The sequence below is a fragment of the Bombina bombina genome, chromosome 1 (genome assembly GCF_027579735.1).
Source record: "Bombina bombina isolate aBomBom1 chromosome 1, aBomBom1.pri, whole genome shotgun sequence".
In the NCBI taxonomy this organism is placed as follows: domain Eukaryota; kingdom Metazoa; phylum Chordata; class Amphibia; order Anura; family Bombinatoridae; genus Bombina; species Bombina bombina.
Genome location: NC_069499.1, coordinates 1,008,505,084 through 1,008,520,083, shown reverse-complemented (window position 1 = coordinate 1,008,520,083; position 15,000 = coordinate 1,008,505,084).

The window sequence follows — 15,000 nt, the reverse complement described above, 5'->3', positions numbered from 1 at the left end:
GTTGAGTCAGGGGCCCCAAAATTTCTAGTGGCGGCCCTGCCTACGATATTGGCAGCTGAGGCTTGGGAGGTCATTGAGCAAGATCACAGTGGGACTTAGTTTGATATTGGCGCCGAGAGTGGAGCTGATATGTGTGCTTATAGTGTGCCAGTAATGTTTAAGCAGGGGGCAATGCCAGAAAATATGGGTAAGGGATCCGATCTCCCCACAGTGTCTCCAGCATAGGGATGATGCTCCCGGAAAAATATTATGAAGCCTTAGGGGGGAAAGGTACCAGCGTATTAAAATTTTGTAATTAAGTTCGACTAATACTGGTGAAATGGATGACTTTTTTGTCAATAAACATATGTTGTTCTGCTGCTTTTGAGTGAATGTAATATTGAGTTCCTTCTCCCATAGGGCCACGTACGAGGGTGAGAGTGGGGGAGAGGTATTCTGTAGTATTTTATGAATCAGGGAGATATGTGATTTAAGGAGAGAAGGGATGGTGCATAGCATTTAAAATGGTGTAAGAGGACTTATTAGAATTGACTTATATGGGGAGGTTAACAGGGCGTGTCGTACTTGAAAGTAGGAAGGTGTTTATTAAGGTGCATAGCCAGGACTTTAGCATATAACTTAATGTCTAAGTTTATAAGGGAGATGAGGCGATCATTTTTGACTTGATCTGTGGATTTGCCGGGTTTGGGGATAACAGTAATAGATGCCTCCAGGAAGTTTTTGGTAAATGTGCCTTGATGGTCTATTGACTGAAAGAGCTCAAGAAGGTGTGGGCTAAGTTGTGGGGCAAAAAGGTGAAAGAATTTCGGGGTAAAACCATCTGGGCCTGGAGCTTTCCCCGATGGTATAGTTTCGATGGCCGCTAGTATTTAATTGATATGAAATGGTTGATCTAGGGAGGAGATGTCTTCTCCTGAGAGGGTCGGAAGCTCGATTTTTTTCAAGATAATTATTGATTAAATTAATTTTCGTGGCGTAGTCTGGGGATTCTAGATTATAAAGGGAAGTATAGTAAGTGGCAAAACTGTTCACAATTGAGGAGCTGTCAGAGGACACTTGTCCAGAGCGGCTTGTTATATGCTTTATAAAGGTTTTAAATCTCTTTTTTTTGAGGGATCTAGCTAACATACGGCCTGATTTATTTTTCTCTATGAAGAATTTGTTTTTTTTGGGTTAGAGAGCGTAGATGGGCGCATTTTATAAGATAGTTATTCAGATCTTCTCTAGTTTGTTGCAAAGTGACATAGTGTCGGTTAGAATGAGGGTTATTTTTATGAGCTTGTTCAGTTTGTGTCAGTTTAGCAGTCAGAGAGTTATATAATGCTGCTCTTTGTAGGCGCTGCCTTTTAGTGTGTTTAATAAGTTCACCCCTGATGAAGCACTTGTATGCTTCCCAGTTATTGGTGATAGATGTGTCGGCAGGTCTGTTTAAGGAAAATAATTCTTTAGTTTTTTTTAGTAATTTCTATTTTTAATTGAGGGTCTGAGAAGATAAGATCGTTTAATCTTCAAGTTGGGCGACCTGAGGGTTTAGCGGACCAGTTGAAAAAGTTAATCACCGCACTGTGATCGGACCAGACCGTATGGCTGATCCTGGAATCTGTTAGGGAAGTTAGGATAGATTGGTCGCAAAGTAAGTAGTCTAGGCGAGTGTATGTTTTTTGAGGGTGTGAGAAGAAAGTGTAGTCTTTGATGTGTGTGTGTGTAATGCGCCATGTATTGAAAATGGAAGAGATTGGATTGCAGACCAATTGGCTTTAATTCTCCTATGGTTAAGATATTATTTCCCTGTGGAGGTGTCTAAGATAGGGTTAATGGGAAAATTTAGGTCGCCACCTAAGATGACTGGGGCTTTAGCAATATCTATTAGCTGATTAAGAGTTTTGCGGAAGAAGGAAGGTGTGGGGCGAATTGGTGCATAAATGTTGGCTATTGTGAGGGGTCACCGTACAGTAAGCCCACTATGATCAGTACTCTGCCCTCCGTATCGGAGTATTTTTGCAAAAGTTCAAAAGGGGTCCCTCTTTTAAAGGAGATACTAACGCCATTTTTCCTGCCAGGACCAGAGCTCATGAAATGCTGGTCATAGTGGAAAGTTGATAGTTTGGGTTCTTTAAGTGTTGTGAAGTGGGTTTCCTGTAAAAGGAGGATGTCAATTTGTTTCTTGTAGAGGTCATGAAAAGTGATAGACCGCTTCTCTGTGGAAAGAAAGCCCTTAACATTCTGTGTGGCTATGGTAAAGGTTTTAGTGGAGATATTTTTATGCATGTTTAAATTGTTTGTCAAACCCTAAATGGTAACTGGGTGAGAGTAGTTGAGAAACAACGTCTCACCGTGTAGGCAGATAAAGCTGCACTAGGTAAAACCACTCTATAGGGAAGAGAGGGAGGGGAAGGAATCTAGGGAAAGAAGGATCAGAATAAGGAGGGAATAGGTGTTGCTATTCACGGATTACTGCAATAAGGTATGTACAGTGTCTGATAGAGGAGAGAGGGTAAAAGAAGAAACAGGGATAGGGTAGAAGTAGGAAAATGTGATGTAGAAAAGTGAAGGCGCCTAGAAATGGTGCGTGCAAAAAGATATGTCCTTTATATATCCTTCAACAAAGGAAAACAAACCTCTAAATGTGGGTGATATAATTTGGTTACAATATCCACCAAACTAAACAAGGAAAAATAATAATAAATTCACAATGATGTGAATGTATGTAAAAAAATAATGTGAATGTATGTGAACAAAGTATAACGTAATATACAGTGCCAAACTATTATGATGTGTTCAAATGTCCTTCAAACAAAGAGCGAAAAATCCACAAAACTAAAACAGACAGTTACAAAAAATGTGCATATACATGTGGTATGCTAATAACCAGCAATATAGATGATGATATCAAACCACATTTAACTGTGTATTAAAGAAAAATGACTATCAATACAAGTAATATTGAAAACACACAGTGGTAGCAGTGTTAGATAGCAAGGCAGGATACATACAATAAGGTACCCAGGCACTACAGATCATACGTATAGTCCTCATACACAATCCATGTAATGGAGATATTCCTCCGAATGTCCACTATATAGCGGGTGTGCGGCAGCAAACACTCCTTCCAAGGCTAATGGCACCAGCGACGATCTGCAGATAGAAGGGAGAAAAAAAGGAGGCGCCACAATAGTGTGAGATCGTAGATGAAAGAGACCCCCACAATACGATACAGAATCACTTACTAGATTGCAAGCACTTGAGAAGTGCCACAGGTGCAGACTGAACCATTAAAAGCTGTCCAGCGAGCTTATCCTCACGATCGAAGAGCCAGAGGGTTAACTTCAAAGTCCCCCACACGTACTGAAGTTGGAGATGAGCCAAACTTGTTTGTGAAATCCCAATCTGGGAAAAATACAGCTCATGAAAAGCTCAAGCCGGTAAAGGTGTAAAAATCGGCTGATAAAAACAGTATAAAATTATACTGTTTTTATCAGCCGATTTTTACACCTTTATCGGCTTGAGCTTTTTATGAGCTGTATTTTTCCCAGATTGGGATTTCACAAACAAGTTTGGCTCATCTCCAACTTCAGTACGTGTGGGGGACTTTGAAGTTAACCCTCTGGCTCTTCGATCGTGAGGATAAGCTCGCTGGACAGCTTTTAATGGTTCAGTCTGCACCTGTGGCACTTCTCAAGTGCTTGCAATCTAGTAAGTGATTCTGTATCGTATTGTGGGGGTCTCTTTCATCTACGATCTCACACTATTGTGGCGCCTCCTTTTTTCTCCCTTCTATCTGTAGAAGTAGGAAAAGAAGAGAGGAAGGAAAGAGACAGAGAAGAGAATGAAAGAGAAAAAGTGTAATTATAACGAGTTATTTGCCGTAGCAAATAAAGAGAGGGAGAAAAAAGGGAGGAAGCAGGGGCTTAGCACGGAATGAGAAAGCCCGCCACCATATCTGAAAACAAAGACAATGGAATGGACATTGGAAGGGAAGAGGAAGGTGAAAGTGAGCAAGGTATACAAAACATTTTTCCTCTTCTTTTCCTCAACATAGAGAAAAAAAAAATAATAATAAAAAAAGGATAGTTACTAAACATTTAACCTAAACAGTGGCAACTTGTACAACGAATAACAAACTGAAAATTTAGTACATACTGGGATACATACTTGGGTAGAACACATGACTCTTCATCAATTTTTAATTATGCTAGGGATAATCATTTCTGGGGTAAGTGACCCCACCTGCAGAATTCAAGGCAAGAGACCAGAGAAACTTGTGTAAAGGACTCGGTTTAACAGTTCAAGTGTCATCAGGAGTACCCCGGGGTACTGGTTTCTTCTTGGGCAGCTTGTTCACCACCTGAGACCAGGTGCTTCTTTGGGTATGAGAGTTATTTGAGGTGGCTTGCTTCTTAAGTGGGGGTGCGATTGTGGGCATCTCAGGAGCAGGGATTCCCAGAAGATTACAAAATGAGGCAGTCTCACTTGGATCCTTACACTCTAGCTTTTTCCCACCTTTGAGGACTTGGAGAGATATTGGGAACCCCCATTTGTATGGAATCTTCTGGGTCCTGAGGTGTGAGGTGATGATGTTGAATTCTCTGCGCAGTTGTAGGGTTCTAGATGATAAGTCTTGAAATACCTGAATCTTTGATCCCATATGTGAGAAGTTATGCTGTTGTCTGGCATAGTTGAGATTGTTTTCTTTATCTCTGAAACTCTGGAAGCAGACTACTATGTCTCTCGGTGGTTGGTTCTTGCCCGGTTTAGGACGTAGAGTACGATGAGCTCTCTCTATTGGAATCTCTGGGATAACAAATGAATTTGCAATTGCAAGAGCTTGAAAGAGTTCTTGTAAGAAATGGTGTATAGCGTCTCCAGCAATTGTTTCAGGAACTCCTCTGATACGGAGGTTGTTATGCCTCGTGCGATTCTCTATATCGTCCATTTTGGATTCCAAATTGGAGATAGTGATTTGCTGTATCTGAATCTGTTGTGACATAGCGGTCATTTCCTTAACAAGTTCTTCCCTGTCATCCTCAAGTGTTTCCACTCTAAAGCCCAGCTCATTCATTTCACGCTTTAAGTCGGCGCATTCCTCACGAATACACGCCTTTACTTGTGTTATAAGGCTTTCCATGGCTTTTAATGTGACAGGGCCGTCTTCTGATTGTGCATCAGCTGTATCAACTGAGGATTCGTCATCTCCCTCTATTATTGAGGAATCAGTGTCCTTTTTCTTTTCAAATTGTTTAAAAAAGGTGCTAGTAGGACCCTGTCCTGCTGCGGCTGTTTTCAGCAGTTTATCTGCTTTGGTCATTTTGCGATGTGCCATCATTAGGTCCCCTCTGGAATCAGTGAGGTAAACTACTGACTGTAAGCCAATAAAAAAAAAATCCTTTTTTAGAGGGATGAGGAGTGTGAATTAGATAGAATGTAGTGCGCAGTTAGCAGTATCCAAGTTCTCAGGCTTATTGTGGGGCTGAGGGGGATGTGGGTAGGTTAACTTGAATGATATTAGAGCCTCATGCCCAATATATAGTAGTCCTCAAGGAACGTGCGTCACAAAGTAGGCCCCAGTTTTGTTCCGTTTTTTTAAAAGTTCAGCTTCATTGGGCTGATGTAAGTGAAAAGAGTATGTACATGTATGTTGGGTGGGTTTAGATACAAGTTACCCATATAGGGAAGAGAGGGAGGGGAAGGAATCTAGGGAAAGGAGGATCAGAATAAGGAGGGAATAGGTGTTGCGGTTCACGGATTACTGCAATAAGGTATGTACAGTGTCTGATGGAGGAGAGAGGGTAAAAGAAGAAACAGGGATAGGGTAGAAATAGGAAAAGAAGAGAGAAAGAAGAGAGGAAGGAAAGAGACAGAGAAGAGAATGAAAGAGAAAAAGTGTAATTATAACGAGTTATTTGCCGTAGCAAATAAAGAGAGGGAGAAAAAGGGAGGAAGCAGGGGCTTAGCACGGAATGAGAAAGCCCGCCACCATATCTGAAAACAAAGACAATGGAATGGACATTGGAAGGGAAGAGGAAGGTGAGAGGGAGCAAGGTATACAAAAAAATGTTCCTCTTCTTTTCCTCAACATATGCATAGAGAAAAAAAAAATAATAATAAAAAAAGGATAATTACTAAACATTTAACCTAAACAGTGGCAACTTGTACAACGAATAACAAACTGAAAACTTAGTACATACTGGGATACATACTTGGGTAGAACACATGACACATCATCAATTTTTAATTATGCTAGGGATAATCATTTCTGGGGTAAGTGACCCCACCAGCAAAATTCAAGGCACGAGACCAGAGAAACTCGTGTAAAGGACTCGGTTTAACAATTCAAGTGTCATCAGGAGTACCCCGGGGTACTGGTTTCTTCTTGGGCAGCTTGTTCACCACCTCAGACCAGGTGCTTCTTTGGGTATGAGAGTTATTTGAGGTGGCTTGTTTCTTAAGTGGGGGTGCGATTGTGGGCATCTCAGGAGCAGGGATTCCCAGAAGATTACAAAATGAGGCAGTCTCACTTGGATCCTTACACTCTAGCTTTTTCCCACCTTTGAGGACTTGGAGAGATACTGGGAACCCCCATTTGTATGGAATCTTCTGGCTCTTAAGGTGTGAGGTGATGATGTTGAATTCTCTGCGCAGTTGTAGGGTTCTAGATGATAAGTCTTGAAATACCTGAATCTTTGATCCCATATGTGAGAAGTTATGCTGTTGTCTGGCATAGTTGAGATTTTTTTCTTTATCTCTGAAACTCTGGAAGCAGACTACTATGTCTCTCGTGGTTGGTTCTCGCCCGGTTTAGGACGTAGAGTACAATGAGCTCTTTCTATTGGAATCTCTGGGATAACAAATGAATTTGCAATTGCAAGAGCTTGAAAGAGTTCTTGTAAGAAATGGTGTATAGCGTCTCCAGCAATTGTTTCAGGAACTCCTCTGATACGGAGGTTGTTACGCCTCGTGCGATTCTCTATATCATCCATTTTGGATTCCAAATTGGAGATAGTGCTTTGCTGTATCTGAATCTGTTGTGACATAGCGGTCATTTCCTTAACAAGTTCTTCCCTGTCATCCTCAAGTGTTTCCACTCTAAAGCCCAGCTCATTAATTTCAAGCTTTAAGTCGGCGCATTCCTCACGAATACACGCCTTTACTTGTGTTATAAGGCTTTCCATGGCTTTTAATGTGACAGGGCCGTCTTCTGATTGTGCATCAGCTGTATCAACTGAGGATTCGTCATCTCCCTCTATTATTGAGGAATCAGTGGCCTTTTTCTTTTCAAATTGTTTAAAAAAGGTGCTAGTAGGACCCTGTCCTGCTGCGGCTGTTTTCAGCAGTTTATCTGCTTTGGTCATTCTGCGATGTGCCATCATTAGGTCCCCTCTGGAATCAGTGAGGTAAACTACTGACTGTAAGCCAATAAAAAAAAAAAAAACTTTTTTAGAGGGATGAGGAGTGTGCATTAGATAGAATGTAGTGCGCAGTTAGCAGTATCCAAGTTCTCAGGCTTATTGTGGGGCTGAGGGGGATGTGGGTAGGTTAACTTGAATGATATTAGAGCCTCATGCCCAATATATAGTAGTCCTCAAGAAACGTGCGTCACAAAGTAGGCCCCAGTTTTGTTCCGTTTTTTTAAAAGTTCAGCTTCATTGGGCTGATGTAAGTGAAAAGAGTATGTACATGTATGTTGGGTGGGTTTAGATACAAGTTACCCATCTAAGGCCATCTAAGTCCACATTTAAGTGCATCAATATATTATCGTTGGTTGGAGGTTCCCTGCACTGGCCGTGCAACTTAGGGAAAATTAGCCATGCGGTAGCGTCATGTGCCGCGGGCCATGTGCGCTTGTCAGAGTCTTAGGTATGATATCGGGTATATACCCTTACACAAAGTCCGCAGGCCCTAATGATAGTCCCAAGCAGGCTCTATGCGGTGCTAGCGCGTGGTCCACTCACCACTAGCAGACAGGTTGCGGCCCTTCACATCACAGACGCGGTGCTCATTTCTGTCTGCTGTAGTAAGCTGGCCGAGAAGAGTATGTGTCGGTCCACAGGGTCAGTGGATGTTCCGGTAACTCCTCCGGTCTTATAAAGGTCCGGAGGAGGTTGTGGCTCAATTTGTGGTGGGTTTCTTCTTGTCCGTGAAGAGAGCCTCAGGGAAGTGCAGCCATCTCAGACGCCTGCAGGCTCCGCCCCCAAATAATCACCTTTAATGTATCAAAACATAATGTTTCGGCCTCACATGGAGGCCTTGGTCACATGTAAAAAACACACATCACAAGCATATATGTATATACGTGTGTATATATATATATATATATATATATATATATATATATATATATATATATATATATATATGTGCTTTCACTGACTGGCCCTCACTCGTGCCATCGTAGCTAAACTATTCACACTCAGATTCCATTCCCAGAGTCATTCTGGCCAAGGGGGGCAGGGTAAATTCCCTAAAGCACTGCTGCTGTCAGATTGAGTTTCCCCACAAGGGTAAAACAGACTCAGATCCACTTTCACCGGGTGCCCTACACCCCTGCCATCCCTAATAGAGTTTCCTCACTGTTTTAACTCTCTCTGGACTCTCTCTGTCCAGGGGAAACAGGTATCTCAAAGTAACACTGCTGCTGTCAGATTTGGTTTCCCCAGCTTGTCAAGGGTTAAACTGATTCATACCTGCTTTCACTGACTGGCCATCACTCGTGCCATCCCAGCTAAACTGCTCTCACTCAGATTCCATTCCCCGGACTTATTCTTGCTAAGGGAGGAAGAGGAACACACTAAAGCACTGCTGCTGTCAGATTTGGTTTTGCCACAAATATGGTTTCTCAAGGGTTAAACAGACTCAGATCCACTTTCCCTGGGTGCCCTACACCCCTGCCCTGGCCAGTCAGTGAAAGTGGGTAGGAATCGGGTAGGAGACGTTGATTGTGATGTTTTTAAATATATTAATACATTTTTAACAAGGACAGTCAACACCAGAATTTTTGTTTAAAAAGATAGATAATCCCTTTATTACCCATTCCCCAGTTTTGCAAAACCAACACTTTTATATTAATATACTTTTTACTTCTGTGACTAACTTGTATCTAAGCATCTTCTGACCGCCCCTAATCACATGACTTTTAGTTATCTATTGATTTGCATTTTAGCCAATTAGTGCAGTGTCTGCCACTAGCCACGGGCGTGATTAAGGCTGTGACACACTGCAAGCAGAGCGACGCGCAGCGTGTACATGCAGCTGTGTGCGCTCAGTGTGTCCTGGCTTTTTATCTCTGAGCACTCTGCTGCATCAGGTCGCGTAGCTGAGCGCTCAGAGATAAAATTTCTGAACTTCAGAAGCGATGCGACACGGAGCCAAGCAGCTGCCTTGCCTCACGTTGCTCCGCTTGCAGTGTGTCACAGCCTTTACAATGCTATCTATATGGCTTACATGAGCTAGCTCTCCCCTGCTGTGAAAAGCAAATAAAAAAGAGGACTTCAAGGGCTTAGAAATTATCATATTTATTTATAAAAATATTTTACCAGGAAGGATACATTGAGATTTCTCTCGTTTTCAAGTATGTCCTGGGTCCACAAAACATTGCATTGATACAATAGGGTACAATAAAATACAAAAACAATAATAATACACAATATATGCAAACATTAACGTAGAACAGGTAGGAAATATATAATTAACCATGACAGGTGCATTCTGTGTTGAGATATATAGAGAGGGATCTCTTAAAGGATATTAGGCTTGGGGAAGGTTTGAAAGTGTGCGGGAGGTCGTTCCATAACTGTGGTGCTCTGTAGGAAAAGGAGGATCTAGCTGCTTTCTTTTTGTATTGAGGCAAGCTAAATAATGTGCTGGTACTGGATCCTTCCTAGGTTTGCTTTCAACTAAGAATACCAAGAGAACAAAGCAAAATTGTTGATAAAAGTAAATTGGAAAGTTGTTTAAAATTACATGCCCTATTTGAAAAATGAAAGTTTTTTTTGGACTTGACTGTCCCTTTAAACAAGGGCCGATTTGCCCGACTTGTCAGTCCGCCCCTGTCCCCTTCCTCCCTTGGCCAGAATGAGTCTGGGTAATGGAATCTGAGTGAGAACAGTTTAGCTGGGATTGCACTAGTTATGGCCGTTAGTTAAAGCGGGTAGGAATCAGTTTAACCCTTGACAGGGAAACCAAATCTTACAGCAGCAGTGTTACTATGAGATACCTGTTTCCCCTGGACAGAGAGAGTCCAGGGAGAGCGAGAACAGTGAGGAAACTCTATTAGGAATGGCAGGGGTCTAGGGCACCCGGGGAAAGTGGATCTGAGTCTGTTTAACCCTTGAGAAACCATATTTGTGGGGAAAACAAATCTGACAGCAGCAGTGCTTTAGTGTGTTCCCCTTCCTCCCTTATCCAAAATGAGTCCGGGGAATGGAATCTCAGTGAGAACAGTTTAGCTGGAATGGCACGAGTGATGGCCAGTCAGTGAAAGTAAGAATCAGTTTAACCCTTGACAATCTGGGGAAACCAAATCTGACAGCAGCAGTGTTACTATGAGATACCTATTTTCCCTGGACAGAGAGAGTGAAAACAGTGAGGATACTCTATTAGGGATGGCAGGGGTTTAGGGCACCAGGGAAAGGGGATCTTAGTCTGTTTAACCCATGAGAAACCATATTTTAGGGGAAACAACATTTGTGGGGAAACCAAATCTGATAGCACCAGTGCTTTAGGGAGTTTACCCTGCCCCCTTGGCCAGAATGACTCTGGAGAATGGAATCTGAGTGCAAATAGTTTAGCTGTGATGGCACGAGTGAGGGCCAGTCAGTGAAAGCAGGTAGGCATCAGTTTAACCCTTTTACAAGCTGGGGAAACAAAATCTGACAGCAGCAGTGTTTCTGTGAGTTTCCCCTGCTTCCCTTGGCCAAAATGAGTCCAGGGAGTGAAAAAACAAAATTTATGCTTACCTGATAAATTCCTTTCTCCTGTAGTGTGGTCAGTCCACGGGTCATCATTACTTCTGGGATATTAACTCCTCCCCAACAGGAAGTGCAAGAGGATTCACCCAGCAGAGCTGCTATATAGCTCCTCCCCTCTACGTCACACCCAGTCATTCGACCAAGAACCAACGAGAAAGGAGAAGCCAAAGGGTGCAGTGGTGACTGGAGTATAATTTAAAATTTTTTTTAGACCTGCCATAAAAAACAGGGCGGGCCGTGGACTGACCACACTACAGGAGAAAGGAATTTATCAGGTAAGCATAAATTTTGTTTTCTCCTGTTAAGTGTGGTCAGTCCACGGGTCATCATTACTTCTGGGATACCAATACCAAAGCTAAAGTACACGGATGACGGGAGGGACAGGCAGGCTCTTTATATGGAAGGAACCACTGCCTGAAGAACCTTTCTCCCAAAAACAGCCTCCGAAGAAGCAAAAGTGTCAAATTTGTAAAATTTGGAAAAAGTATGAAGAGAAGACCAAGTTGCAGCCTTGCAAATCTGTTCAACAGAAGCCTCATTCTTAAAGGCCCAAGTGGAAGCCACAGCTCTAGTAGAATGTGCTGTAATTCTTTCAGGAGGCTGCTGTCCAGCAGTCTCATAGGCTAACCGTATTATGCTACGAAGCCAAAAAGAGAGAGAGGTAGCCGAAGCTTTTTGACCTCTCCTCTGACCAGAATAAACGACAAACAGGGAAGACGTTTGTCGAAAATCCTTAGTTGCCTGTAGATAAAATTTCAGGGCACGGACTACATCTAGATTGTGTAGCAGACGTTCCTTCTTCGAAGAAGGATTAGGACACAAAGATGGAACAACAATCTCTTGATTGATATTCCTGTTAGTGACCACCTTAGGTAGGAACCCAGGTTTAGTACGCAGAACTACCTTGTCTGAATGAAAAATCAGATAAGGAGAATCACAATGTAAAGCAGATAACTCAGAGACTCTTCGAGCCGAGGAAATCGCCATTAAAAACAGAACTTTCCAAGATAACAGCTTGATATCAATGGAATGAAGGGGTTCAAACGGAACACCCTGTAAAACATTAAGAACTAAGTTCAAACTCCATGGTGGAGCAACAGTTTTAAACACAGGCTTGATCCTAGCTAAAGCCTGACAAAAAGCTTGAACGTCCGGAACTTCTGACAGACGTTTGTGTAAAAGAATGGACAGAGCTGAAATCTGTCCCTTTAAGGAACTAGCGGATAAACCCTTTTCTAAACCTTCTTGTAGAAAAGACAATATCCTAGGAATCCTAACCTTACTCCATGAGTAACTCTTGGATTCGCACCAATATAAGTATTTGCGCCATATCTTATGGTAAATCTTTCTGGTAACAGGCTTCCTAGCCTGTATTAAGGTATCAATAACTGACTCAGAAAAACCACGTTTTGATAAGATCAAGCGTTCAATTTCCAAGCAGTCAGCTTCAGAGAAATTAGATTTTGATGTTTGAAGGGACCCTGGATCAGAAGGTCCTGTTTCAGAGGTAGAGACCAAGGTGGACAGGATGACATGTCCACTAGATCTGCATACCAAGTCCTGCGTGGCCATGCAGGTGCTATTAGAATCACTGATGCTCTCTCCTGTTTGATTCTGGCAATCAATCGAGGAAGCATCGGGAAGGGTGGAAACACATAAGCCATCCCGAAGGTCCAAGGTGCTGTCAAAGCATCTATCAGAACCGCTCCCGGATCCCTGGATCTGGACCCGTAACGAGGAAGCTTGGCGTTCTGTCGAGACGCCATGAGATCTATCTCTGGTTTGCCCCAACGTCGAAGTATTTGGGCAAAGACCTCCGGATGAAGTTCCCACTCCCCCGGATGAAAAGTCTGACGACTTAGGAAATCCGCCTCCCAGTTCTCCACTCCCGGGATGTGGATTGCTGACAGATGGCAAGAGTGAGACTCTGCCCAGCGAATTATCTTTGATACTTCCATCATTGCTAGGGAGCTTCTTGTCCCTCCCTGATGGTTGATGTAAGCTACAGTCGTGATGTTGTCCGACTGAAACCTGATGAACCCCCGAGTTGTTAACTGGGGCCAAGCCAGAAGGGCATTGAGAACTGCTCTCAATTCCAGAATGTTTATTGGCAGGAGACTCTCCTCCTGATTCCATTGTCCCTGAGCCTTCAGAGAATTCCAGACAGCGCCCCAACCTAGTAGGCTGGCGTCTGTTGTTACAATTGTCCAGTCTGGCCTGCTGAATGGCATCCCCCTGGACAGATGTGGCCGAGAAAGCCACCATAGAAGAGAATTTCTGGTCTCTTGATCCAGATTCAGAGTAGGGGACAAGTCTGAGTAATCCCCATTCCACTGACTTAGCATGCACAATTGCAGCGGTCTGAGATGTAGGCGTGCAAAGGGTACTATGTCCATTGCCGCTACCATTAAGACGATCACCTCCATGCATTGAGCTACTGACGGGTGTTGAATGGAATGAAGGACACGGCATGCATTTTGAAGCTTTGTTAACCTGTCTTCTGTCAGGTAAATCTTCATTTCTACAGAATCTATAAGAGTCCCCAAGAAGGGAACTCTTGTGAGTGGAAAGAGAGAACTCTTCTTTTCGTTCACCTTCCATCCATGCGACCTTAGAAATGCCAGTACTAACTCTGTATGAGACTTGGCAGTTTGAAAGCTTGAAGCTTGTATCAGAATGTCGTCTAGGTACGGAGCTACCGAAATTCCTTGCGGTCTTAGTACCGCCAGAAGAGCACCCAGAACCTTCGTGAAGATTCTTAGAGCCGTAGCCAATCCGAATGGAAGAGCTACAAACTGGTAATGCCTGTCTAGGAAGGCAAACCTTAGATACCGGTAATGATCTTTGTGAATCGGTATGTGAAGGTAAGCATCCTTTAAATCCACTGTGGTCATGTACTGACCCTTTTGGATCATGGGTAAGATTGTCCGAATAGTTTCCATTTTGAACGATGGAACTCTTAGGAATTTGTTTAGGATTTTTAAATCCAGGATTGGCCTGAAAGTTCCCTCTTTTTTGGGAACCACAAACAGATTTGAGTAAAACCCTTGTCCTTGTTCCGACCGCGGAACCGGATGGATCACTCCCATTAGTAAAAGATCTTGTACACAGCGTAGAAACGCCTCTTTCTTTATTTGGTTTGTTGACAACCTTGACAGATGAAATCTCCCTTTTGGGGGAGAGGATTTGAAGTCCAGAAGGTATCCCTGAGATATGATCTCTAACGCCCAGGGATCCTGGACATCTCTTGCCCAAGCCTGGGCCAAGAGAGAAAGTCTGCCCCCCACTAGATCCGTTCCCGGATCGGGGGCCCTCAATTCATGCTGTCTTAGGGGCAGCAGCAGGTTTCCTGGCCTGCTTGCCCTTGTTCCAGGACTGGTTAGGTCTCCAGCCTTGTCTGTAGCGAGCAACAGCTCCTTCCTGTTTTGGTGCAGAGGAAGTTGATGCTGCTCCTGCTTTGAAATTCCAAAAGGAACGAAAATTAGACTGTCTAGCCTTAGGTTTGGCTCTGTCTTGAGGCAGGGCATGGCCCTTACCTCCTGTAATGTCAGCGATAATTTCTTTCAACCCGGGCCCGAATAAGGTCTGCCCTTTGAAAGGTATGTTAAGTAATTTAGATTTAGAAGTAACGTCAGCTGACCAGGATTTTAGCCACAGTGCTCTGCGTGTCTGAATGGCGAATCCGGAATTCTTGGCCGTAAGTTTAGTCAAATGTACTACGGCATCCGAAATAAATGAATTAGCTAGCTTAAGTGTCTTAAGCTTGTTTGAAATCTCATCTATAGTTATTGAGTCAAGAGTCTCTTCCAGGGACTCGGACCAAAAAGCGGCCGCGGCCGTGACAGACGCAATACATGCAAGGGGTTGCAATATAAAACCTTGTTGAACAAACATTTTCTTAAGGTAACCCTCTAATTTTTTATCCATTGGATCTGAAAAGGCACAGCTATCCTCCACCGGGATAGTGGTACGCTTAGCCAGAGTAGAAAACCGCTCCCTCCACCTTAGGGACCGTCTGCCATAAGTCCCGTGTGGT